At 40.4% G+C, this 11,026-nt stretch overlaps 1 pseudogene; it reads right to left on the bottom strand.

Moving 5' to 3' along the window:
- Positions 1-8,770: 8,770 nt before the first annotated feature.
- On the bottom strand, positions 8,771-9,988 carry LOC133235125 (deubiquitinase OTUD6B-like; annotated as a pseudogene).
- Positions 9,989-11,026: the final 1,038 nt, after the last annotated feature.

Below are 11,026 nucleotides of genomic sequence, written 5' to 3'. Positions count from 1 at the left end.
TTGACATACTTTCCCCTTAATAAAATGTAATTCCATTCCTCATACCTTTTTATTAAAAACACACATCCTACTTTCCTTAAGGAACCATGAACTGTCCTTTATATCAGCACTCTGTAGACTGGTAAACATAAATCACACAAAAGTCTTACTTCATTTGCATTTTATTTCCTTAAAAGTTTCTTCACATTGCTGATAGATTTGCAATAGATATAATAATATCTTATTAAACCTAGGCACAGTAAAAGTATGACACTCAATATTGATGAACCTTAAGACATATCTATATTAGTTAGATTAACAAATAAACATTAATACCAGGTATTAATTTAATATTGAATATTTCCCAATTCATGTGAACCCGAAATTCATTTAATTTCTCTTGTATTTAGAACTGTTTGATTTCTAAGCACTTACTTTTATTTAGGCCAATTAAATAAGAGCTTATTTACAAAGTAATATTGCCCAAATACAAAGACACACATTAAGACACACATAAAGCCAGACAAAGATCTTATAGTTTTCCACTTGAGATTTAAAATGTCTCTTTGCCCCCTTTTTATCCTTGGCTTGAAGTTCTGTTAATTTGCCCAAGACTGAAGTCTCCAGCAGAGTGGGAGATTTCCAGAACGTGGTAAGAGTTAACTTCAGGCTTTTTCGTAGGCGTGTTTCTGTTTTCTCAGGGTTGGTGCTCCAAAAAAAATAGTGTAAGAAGCCAGCTTTTTCTAATGGTACGTGCAAAAAAAAAAAACTGGTTTCATAATTTCAAAAAGATTTCATTTTAATCAGTTTTCTCTGGAGTCTAAAGAATATCATGGCCATCCTGTGTCAAAAATGTCATCTCTCTTTTATGTGGTCATAGTTTCGTAGCTAAAATATAGACCAAATAGTGCCCAAACTGGCTCTGATGACAGGGGCTGATAGGATTGTCCTAGCAAGGATTGTTCCTCTGGAGACATAGGGTCTTAGTTTGATCAGAAGAACTTGAAGAAGTAAGAGAACTTTGCAGGAGTTGGGGAAGTTTCATTTTCTTTCCTCTATCCCTCTACCGCTTCCAGCCTCCCACACTGAGAGATAGGAGGAATTAGAAGGGGATTCTTTACAATGTTAGGAGAGGTTTTTGTTTTTGTTTTCAGGATTTTGATTATAGGACAAAGTCCTGGGCTAGGAGATTTGGTGGAGAGGGAGATGAGGGAGATGGGGGGATAGTGGAAACAGAAAGATGTATGTGGTATTAGTCTGTTAGATCCGGATTCTGATTGACTGTCATAAAGATTTGACCATAAGAAACTGCAAAATAGATCAAGTTGGAGGATTGCGTTATAATTTAGTGTGCCGTTAACAGGCCATTTTTCTTGGTTCCCTAATTTGTACTAGCTCCAAGATTTGTTGCAAAAGAATCTCGGTCTCTTCTTTTTAAGATTTTTCAGGGTCAAATTTTTACCCAGTTCCTGAGAATATAGCCTAGAGGTGAGTCTGAGGGAGTGTCTTGAGACGGACCCAAGCCCATTCTTAGGCAAAAGGCCGTAGAATGGAGGTCCTGAGAGTTCGCCAGGCCCAGAAGGTGTTCCAACCACCCCAGTGAACTCTCTGAGTGCAACTGAAGCACAGTGTGGCTAATGGCACAAATGTCCAACTGTCCTAACAATCACATCTGACAGAGGTGATCCCTGCTGTGTGACAGAGAGTGGCATAAACTGTGCGACTTGGCACAAGCCTAGGCACAAACTGTGTGGAAGTGTACCTGGCAGCTAGGGCAGGAAAGAGGCTCTGAGAAGAGGCTCTCAGAACCAGCTGAGTGACTCACCTTTTGAGATTCTCTGCAACGTGGAAGGCACACTTTGGGAAGACTCAGAGGTGGCTTCTGTAAATTAATCTGGATTGAGGAAGGAAGAGAAATGCAAAAAGGCAAAATTGTTGTCTGAGGAGGCCTTACAAATAGCTGAGAAAAGAAAAGACATGAAAGGCAAAGGAGAAAAGGAAAGATATACCCATTTGAATGCACAGTTTCAAAGACTAGCAAGAAAAGATGAGAAAGCCTTCCTCAGTGATCAATGCAAAGAAATAGAGGAAAACAATAGAATGGGAAAGACTAGAGATCTCTTAAAGAAAATTAGAGATACCAAGGGAACATTTCATATAAAGATGGGCACAATAAAGGACAGAAATGGTATGGACCTAACAGAAGCAGATGATATTAAGAAGAGGTGGCAAGAATACACAGAAGAACTGTACAAAAAAGATCTTCATGACCCAGATAAACACAGTGGTGTGATCACTCACCTAGAGCCAGACATCTTGAAGTTCAAAGTCAAGTGGGCCTTAGGAAGCATCACTATGAACAAAGCTAATGGAGGTGATGGAATTCCAGCTGAGCTATTTTAAATCCTAAAAGATGATGCTGTGAAAGTGCTGCACTCAATATGCCAGCAAATTTGGAAAACTCAGCAGTGGCCACAGGACTGGAAAAGGTCAGTTTTCATTCCAATCCCAAAGAAAGGCAATGCCAAAGAATGCTCAAACTGCCACACAATTGCACTCATCTCACATGCTGGCAAAATAATGCTCAAAATTCTCCAAGTGAGGCTTCAGCAATAACCGTGAACTTCAAGATATTCAAGCTGGATTTAGAAAAGGCAGAGGAACCAGAGATCAAATTGCCAACATCCATTAGATCATCAAAAAAGCAAGAGAGTTCCAGAAAAACATCTACTTCTTCTTCATTGACTATGCTAAAGCCTTGGCCTGTGTGGATCACAGCAAACTGTGAAAAATTCTTAAAGAGATGGGAATACCAGACCACTTTACCTGCCTCCTGAGAAATCTGTATGCAGGTCAAAAAGCAGCAGATAGAACTGGACATGGAACAACACACTGGTTCCAAATCAGGAAAGGAGTATGTCAAGGCTGTATATTGTCACACTGCTTATTTAACTTATATGCAGAATACATCATGCAAAATGCCGGGCTGGATGAAGCACAAGCTGGAATCAAGATTGCTGGGAGAAATATCAATAACCTCAAATATGCAGATGATACCACCCTTATGGCAGAAAGCAAAGAGGAACTAAAGAGCCTCTTGATGAAAGTGAAAGAGGAGAATGAAAAAGCTGGCTTAAAACTCAACATTCAGAAAACTAAGATCATGGTATCTGGTTCTATCACTTCATGGCAAATAGATGGGGAAACAGTGGAAACAGTAAGAGACTTTTTTGGGCTCCAAAATCACTGCAGATGGTGAATGCAGCCATGAAATTAAAAGACCCTTGCTCCTTGGAAGAAAAACTATGACCAATCTAGTCAGCATATTAAAAAGCAGAGACATTACTTCGCCAACAAAGGTCCATCTAGTCAAAGCTATGGTTTTTCCAGTAATCATGTATGGATGTGGGAGTTGGACCATAAAGAAAATTGAGCACCAAAGAATTGATGCTTTTGAACTGTGATGTTGGAAAAGATTCTTGAGAGTCCCTTGGACTGCAAGGAGATACAACCAGTCCATCCTAAAGGAAATCAGTCTTGAATATTCATTGGAAGGACTGATGTTGAAGCTGAAACTCCAATACTTTGGCCACCTGATGCGAAGAACTGACTCACTGACTCCTGATGCCGGGAAAGATTTCAGGCAGGAGGAGAAGAGGACAACAGAGGATGAGATGGTTGGATGGCATCACTGACTCAATGGACATGAGTTTGAGTAAACTCCGGGAGTTGGTGATGGACAGGGAATCCTGGTGTGCTGCAGTCTATGGGGTCACAAAGAGTTGGACACAACTGAGTGACTAAACTGACTAACTAGCTTCTGTACTCTGACACCAAATTAATTTTTCAAGACAGTTCTGGGTGAAGTAGAAAAGAATAGCTTTATTGTTTTGCCAGGTAAAGGGGGCCACAGTGGGCTTATGCCCTCAAAACTGTGTGTCTCTACCTGGAGGGGATTGTGAGGAGTTTTATAGGAATGGTTCAAAGACGATGTGTTCAGTGTGTGGACATTCTTCTGATTGGTTGGTGGTGAGGCAAGTGGGAGTCAGCATCAGATCCCATCTGGGATCTACTTGTGAGCACTATACGGTTACCTTCAGCCTGGTGAGGGTTTCAGTATCTTCAGAACAGCTCAGAGATGGTTGTTTGTGTCACTTGGGAAAATAAGACCTTGCCCTAAAGTTGCACTATTGTTTCTTTTGACTGTTCCTCCCTTGTCTCCTCATCCCCTCTCTTCCCTGATTAGCAACTGTTTCTGCCTACTCATTTGAACTCAGGGAAAGTCATGAAGGCTGAATGAAGCCAAGAAGTGGGGGACACAGAAAAGCCTTTGTGCCCATGAGCCCTGCAGGGTCCTGCTCTGGATCAGTCCCTGGGAAGGCCTCGTGTTTGAAGCAAGGCTGTTCCAAAGAGAACTGCACATTGCTTCCTTCAGTTTGGAATAACACAGCCTGTTGACTGGTAGGGAGAATCCAGTAGCTACCGCAGATGCTGTCGGCTGCCAGCCTGACATCCACCCCCGGCATCTCCCACACATTCTTCTGGTGTTCCCAAATATGTACCTCCTAATGTTCATACATTCTGGGTTTCAGAGGAGACTAGCCCACTTGTCCCCAGGGGTGGGTTTGAGTGATATAATCAGAAAACTCCTTTTTCCTTAAGGTAATAGGATTAGGCAAAGGTAGAGTGACACAGTGAAGGTGAGAAATTGGAGGCTGGAGTCTTTCTTAAAAGTTCCTTCTTTCTTTCTTTTGTATAGAAGTATAGTTGACTTACAATGTTGTGTTAATTTCTGCTGTACAACAAAGTGACTTAATTATACAATATATATATACACATTCTTTTTTATATTCTTTTCCATTATGATTTATCATAGAATATTGAGTATAGTTCTCTGTGCTATACAGTAGGACCTTGTTGTTTATCTATTCTTTCTCTCTATATAGCTTATATATGCTAACCCCAACCTCCTGTTTTCCCATCCCCAACCCCCTTCCCCTTGGCAACCAGTCTATGTCCATGGTTCTCTTACCGCCAAAATCTTGGCTTTCTCTGCACACTGAAGCTAAATAAAAAAATATGGAGATAGAGTTTGGAGGAGATAGAAAGATAACTTTAATCCTCAGACAGCTGAGGGGAGAAGACAGCAGACTAGTGCCCCAAGGACTGTGCCCTTCTCTTGCATGGGGAACTGAGAGACTTGATGGATGGGGTTCACAGTCTGGGGTATGGAATAAGAAAAAAGAGCCTTGCATTCTTCTATTTCTTGCAGTGTTTCAAAACAGTCATATCTGGGGTCAAGTGATCCAGTGATTGGGTCTTAAACAGTCTGATAGTCCAGTAATTGGGTCCATTTGTCTCTGGTTTATTGTACTGTGGCCTTCTTCCTGAAATGTGAAAAGCTACAGGATCGGTCTGTAAAGGGAGTGTGGTGAAGGTAAGCACCGTGTACAGGATGTAATTAGCACAGAGTTAAAGAGTAATAGCAGGATAGAGCTCATGCAGAGTAAGGGAGCCACAGGTACAGGATGTAAGTGATGTAGTGTCAGGTTTGTTTTGGGAAAAGAAAATTTATGGACTATAGATTAGGAGCAGTTAAAGTAAAACTAATAGGGATTAGCTCTTTCAGACCCATTTATGTTTCTTCTCTGGCCTATTCACTGTTCTCTTTATTTCTTTGTTGTTCTCAGGAAAGGGGAAAAAAAGAGAAACTTATTCCTCTTTTTTCCTTTTCACTGCAACAATTCTATTTCACAGATTGGTTCATTTGTCATATTTTAGATTCCACATCAAAGTGATTATATGGTATTTATCTGTCTCTTTCTGACTTACTTCACTTACTATGATCATCTTTAATTGCGTCCAGATTGCTGCAAATGGTATTATTTCATTCTTTTTTATGACTGAGTAATGTTATATATGTGGATCACATCTTCTTTATCCATTCATCACTTGATGGACGTTTAGGTTGTTTCCTTGTCTTGGCTATTGTGAATGGTGAAAGACTCATTCTTCAGTTACAAGAAAGAGGCAAAACCTCTTCTGACTCTGGCTGTATACCAGCTTGTGATCCCTGGAATGGTGATGGCAACTGCAGGATGAGAATTAGAGTTAAATTGAGTGAGTTGGAGTCATCAAAAGGGTAGACTATGATCCCATCATTTTGAACCTATCCAAGAGCTCCCCTTTACATTTAAATTTTTTTAATGTGAAATAATTTTCTGTAGTTGCAGCCAGAGTTGGTTTTCTGTTACCGATAGCTTAGGTATTCTACTTGGGAGTATAGCTGAAGGTGAATCTCTGGTCTTTTGGAAGAGCTTTGGGGCAACCTCAAAGTTTTAAAATGCCTAGTCCAATTGAGAAACACTCCTGGAAAAAACTGATGCATTTCCATAGCTGATGGCTCCTCCTTTATTATTTCCAAGAGGCCTTGGGACCTCTCAGATCAGTTCAGTGGTGCTATCTTTTTTGTTTCTAAAAGTGCTTTCAATTCTGAGAGAACACTATCTTCCAACCACTCTCCATTTATTGGTAGTTTGTGTTTTCTGACTGCACAGGTTAAGGTGTTAATGGTAGAAAACAACAAAAAGGATGCAAACAAAAATCACTTGTAATCTTCAGTTCAGTTCAGTCGCTCAGTCGTGTCTGACTCTTTGTGACCCCATGAATCACAGCACGCCCTCCCTGTTCATCACCAATTCCCGGAGTTCACTGAGACTCACATCAGTGATGCCATCCAGCCATCTCATCCTCTGTCGTCCCCTTCTCCTCCTGCTCCCAATCCCTCCCAGCATCAGAGTCTTTTCCAATGAGTCAACTCTTTGCGTGAGGTGGCCAAAGTACTGGAGTTTCAGCTTTAGCATCATTCCTTCCAAAGAAATCCCAGGGCTGATCTCCTTCAGAATGGACTGGTTGGATCTCCTTGCAGTCCAAGGGACTCTCAAGAGTCTTCTCCAACACCACAGTTCAAAAGCGTCAATTCTTCGGTGCTCAGCCTTCTTCACAGTCCAACTCTCACATCCATACATGACCACAGGAAAAACCATAGCCTTGACTAGACGAACCTTTGTTGGCAAAGTAATGTCTCTGCTTTTGAATATGCTATCTAGGTTGGTCATAACTTTCCTTCCAAGGAGTAAGCGTCTTTAATTTCATGGCTGCAGTCACCATCTGCAGTGATTTTGGAGCCCAAAGAAATAAAGTCTGACACTGTTTCCACTGTTTCCCCATTTATTTCCCATGAAGGGATGGGACCAGATGCCATGATCTTCGTTTTCTGAATGTTGAGCTTTAAGCCAACATTTTCAGTCTCCTCTTTCACTTTCATCAAGAGGTTTTTAGTTCCTCTTCACTTTCTGCCATAAGGGTGGTGTCATCTGCATATCTGAGGTTATTGATATTTCTCCCAGCAGTCTTGATTCCAGCTTGTGGTTCTTCCAGCCCAGTGTTTCTCATGATGTACTCTGCATATAAGTTAAATAAGCAGGGTGACAGTATACAGCCTTGACGAACTCCTTTTCCTATTTGGAACCAGTGTGTTGTTCCATGTCCAGTTCTAACTGTTGCTTCTTGACCTGCATATAGGTTTCGAAAGAGGCAGGTCAGGTGGTCTGGTATTCCCATCTCTTTCAGAATTTTCCACAGTTTATTGTCATCCACGCAGTCAGAGGCTTTGGCATAGTCAATAAAGCAGAAATAGATGTTTTTCTGGAACTCTCTTGCTTTTTCAATGATCCAGCATATGTTGGCAATTTGATCTCTGGTTCCTCTGGCTTTTCTTTTTTCTTCTTCTTATTTTTATTTTTATTAAAGCAACCTTCTTAGCTTCACTTTGATGGGGTTACATAAATGTCACAGCATCAACCTAAAGGGGTGGGAAGGGCAGGGATGGGAGGGAGGTTCCAGAGGGAAGGGAGATATGTATACTTAGGGCTGATTCATGTTGTTACATGGCAGAAACCAACACAACGTTCTAAAGCAATTATCCTCCAATTAAAAATAAATGTTAAAAAAAGTCACAGCATTAATCCCATCAACAGCAATGTTACTGCAATCAAATTGTTTATACACATTAATTAAATTTGTTATCACTATCACATTATTGCAATGTCAAAGAGACTGAGTCATTTCACTTCTTCATGAAAAATTACATTGATATGGTTACTGAAAGCTTTCGGTAATAAGGAGAAAAAAAATTTTTTTAACAACTTCAACACAGAATAGAATGTTCAGAATCTTATATTTAATAAAAATATCAACAATCAGGGTACCATCTTGGTCTGTAAATGATATTCTCCACAAAGAACTTACAAGTGTTTTTTAAAACACCATTAAGGGGATACTGGTTAAAGTTTCTCTCGGACACGTTTTTTTAAAACCTATTAGTAAAGCCTATTATACAGAGTGAAGTAAGCCAGAAGGAAAAACACCAATACAGTATACTAACACATATATATGGAATTTAGAAAGATGATAACAATAACCCTGTGTACGAGACAGCAAAAGTGACGCTGATGTATGGAACAGTCTTATGGACTCTGTGGGAGAGGGAGAGGGTGGGAAGATTTGGGAGAATGGCATTGAAACATGTAAAATATCATGTATGAAACGAGATGCCAGTCCAGGTTCAATGCACGATACTGGATGCTTGGGGCTAGTGCACTGGGACGACCCAGAGGGATGGTATGGGGAGGGAGGAGGGAGGAGGGTTCAGGATGGGGAGCACATGTATACCTGTGATGGATTCATTTTGATATTTGGCAAAACTAATACAATTATGTAAAGTTTAAAAATAAAATAAAATTTAAAAAAATAGTAAATATGTAAAACAAAACAAAACAACAACAAAAAAAAAAAAGAAAAAAAATAAAACCTATTAGTAGCTTTACCATAAAACTGATTTAAGGTAGTTGTGTTTTTTCAGAAACACTGAGAATAATCCAATACTTGGTATTAATACTCAGATCAGCACACTGACATAATAGCAACATTTTATATACTAGCTGTAATTTTCAGTAGCTGTGTTCACCAACCGTGTAACAGAATTGTAGTGTTCTCCTAAGCCATATGCATGTCTCATATAAACAAGTATTAATGGATCTTCTGGATATTCTTCACCAACTACTATAGGAGGAGAATCTGCCTGTATTATCTCTATTGGTGTTTGTAAAATGTGAGACAGGGCTCTTAGCTCAAGTTGACCCCCCCAAGCAGCTGTGTTTACAATATCATCACAATACTTTGCAAACTCTTCTGGAGTATACATTTCTCCTGTATTAGGATTTGTTAAAAATGGCAGAAAGTCTTCCACATGACTCTGCATATAGTTAGCAGTCTGACATCTTAAGGCAGCCACAGTCAAAACGCCGTTCTGCTCTTTCAGCTGATCTTCAATGGCTCTATACATACAGTGCCCATCAGATGGAATCTGTTTAATTTACAACTGTCTAGCTGCCACTATTTGAGCAAGTTGTTCACTTTCTACATGTCTAGCTCCGGTTAAGTTTTCAATTTCAGCTTCAGCTATCCTTTCTTCCCGCTCCTTTTCCAATGCAGCCTTTTTGTCCCGTCTCTTTTGTGCTTTTGATATCCGAAGTGGCTGATTCTCAAGAACCAAGTTTGAAATATTAACAGCAACAGAATCTATTTTACTCTCTTTAGAAGTCAACTTCAACTGATCCAGCTCCTCTCCCTCTTTCTGTTCCATTTCTGCTTCTAACTTAGCAACATCTTCTGTAAGTTGCTTCCTCCTCTTTTTGTCATTCCTGGGAACAGCATTCTTCCAACTCTGTATTTTGGCTTTCGGCTCCTTCTCTTTGCGATGCCTTCTCACCAGCTGTTCCTCTTCATCAAGCTCCTCAGTCAAGACTGCCTCCATGACGGGTAGGCAGCCCAGCACACGCGCTGAGAAGAACCAGCGCCACGGCCTAGCCCCACCTTCCACCTTTCAACCTTCACCCTGCGCGCCATTGGACGCGACTGGCATCCAGCCCCCCCTCTGCCTTTTCTAAAACCGCTTGAACATCTGGAAGTTCACGGTTCACATACTGCTGTACTGGCTTGGAGAATTTTGAGCGTTACTTTACTAGCGTGTGAGATGAGTGCAATTGTGCAGTAGTTTGAGCATTCTTTGGCATTGCCTTTCTTTGGGATTGGAATGAAAACTGACCTTTTCCAGTCCTGTGGCCACTGCTGAGTTTTCCAAATTCACTGGCATATTGAGTGCAGCACTTTCACAGCATCATCTTTCAGGATTTGAAATAGCTCAACTGAAATTCCATCACCTCCACTAGCTTTGTTCGTAGTGATGCTTCCTAAGGCCCACTTGACTTCACATTCCAGGATGTCTGGCTCTAGGTGAATGATCATACCATCGTGATTATCTTGGTCGTGAAGATCTTTTTTGTATAGTTCTTCTGTGTATTCTTGCCACCTCTTCTTAATATCATCTGCTTCTGTTAGGTCCATACCATTTCTGTCCTTTATCGAGCCCATCTTTGCATGAAATGTTCCCTTGGTATGTCTAATTTTCTTGAAGAGATCTCTAGTCTTTCCCATTCTGTTGTTTTCCTCTATTTCTTTGCATTGATGGCTGAGGAAGGCTTTCTCATCTTTTCTTGGTAGTCTTTGAATCTGCATTCAGATGCTTATATCTTTTTTTCTCCTTTGCTTTTCGCTTTTCTTCTTTTCACAGCTATTTGTAAGGCCTCCTCAGACAGCCATTTTGCTTTTTTGCATTTCTTTTCCATGGGGATGGTCTTGATCCCTGTCTCCTGTACAATGTCACGAACCTCATTCCATAGTTCATCAGGCACTCTATCTATCAGATCTAGGCCCTTAAATCTATTTCTCACTTCCACTGTATAATCATAAGGGATTTGATTTAGGTCATATCTGAATGGTCTAGTGGTTTTCCCTACTTTCTTGAATTTAAGTCTGAATTTGGTAATAAGGAGTTCATGATCTGAGCCACAGTCAGCTCCTGGTCTTGTTTTTGCTGACTGTACAGAGCTTCTCCATCTTTGGGTGCAAAGAATATAATCAATCT

Source organism: Bos javanicus, chromosome 22 (genome assembly GCF_032452875.1).
Source record: "Bos javanicus breed banteng chromosome 22, ARS-OSU_banteng_1.0, whole genome shotgun sequence".
NCBI lineage: Eukaryota > Metazoa > Chordata > Mammalia > Artiodactyla > Bovidae > Bos > Bos javanicus.
The sequence above is the reverse complement of the archived record's forward strand: the minus strand, read 5'-3'. Positions and strand labels throughout refer to the sequence as shown.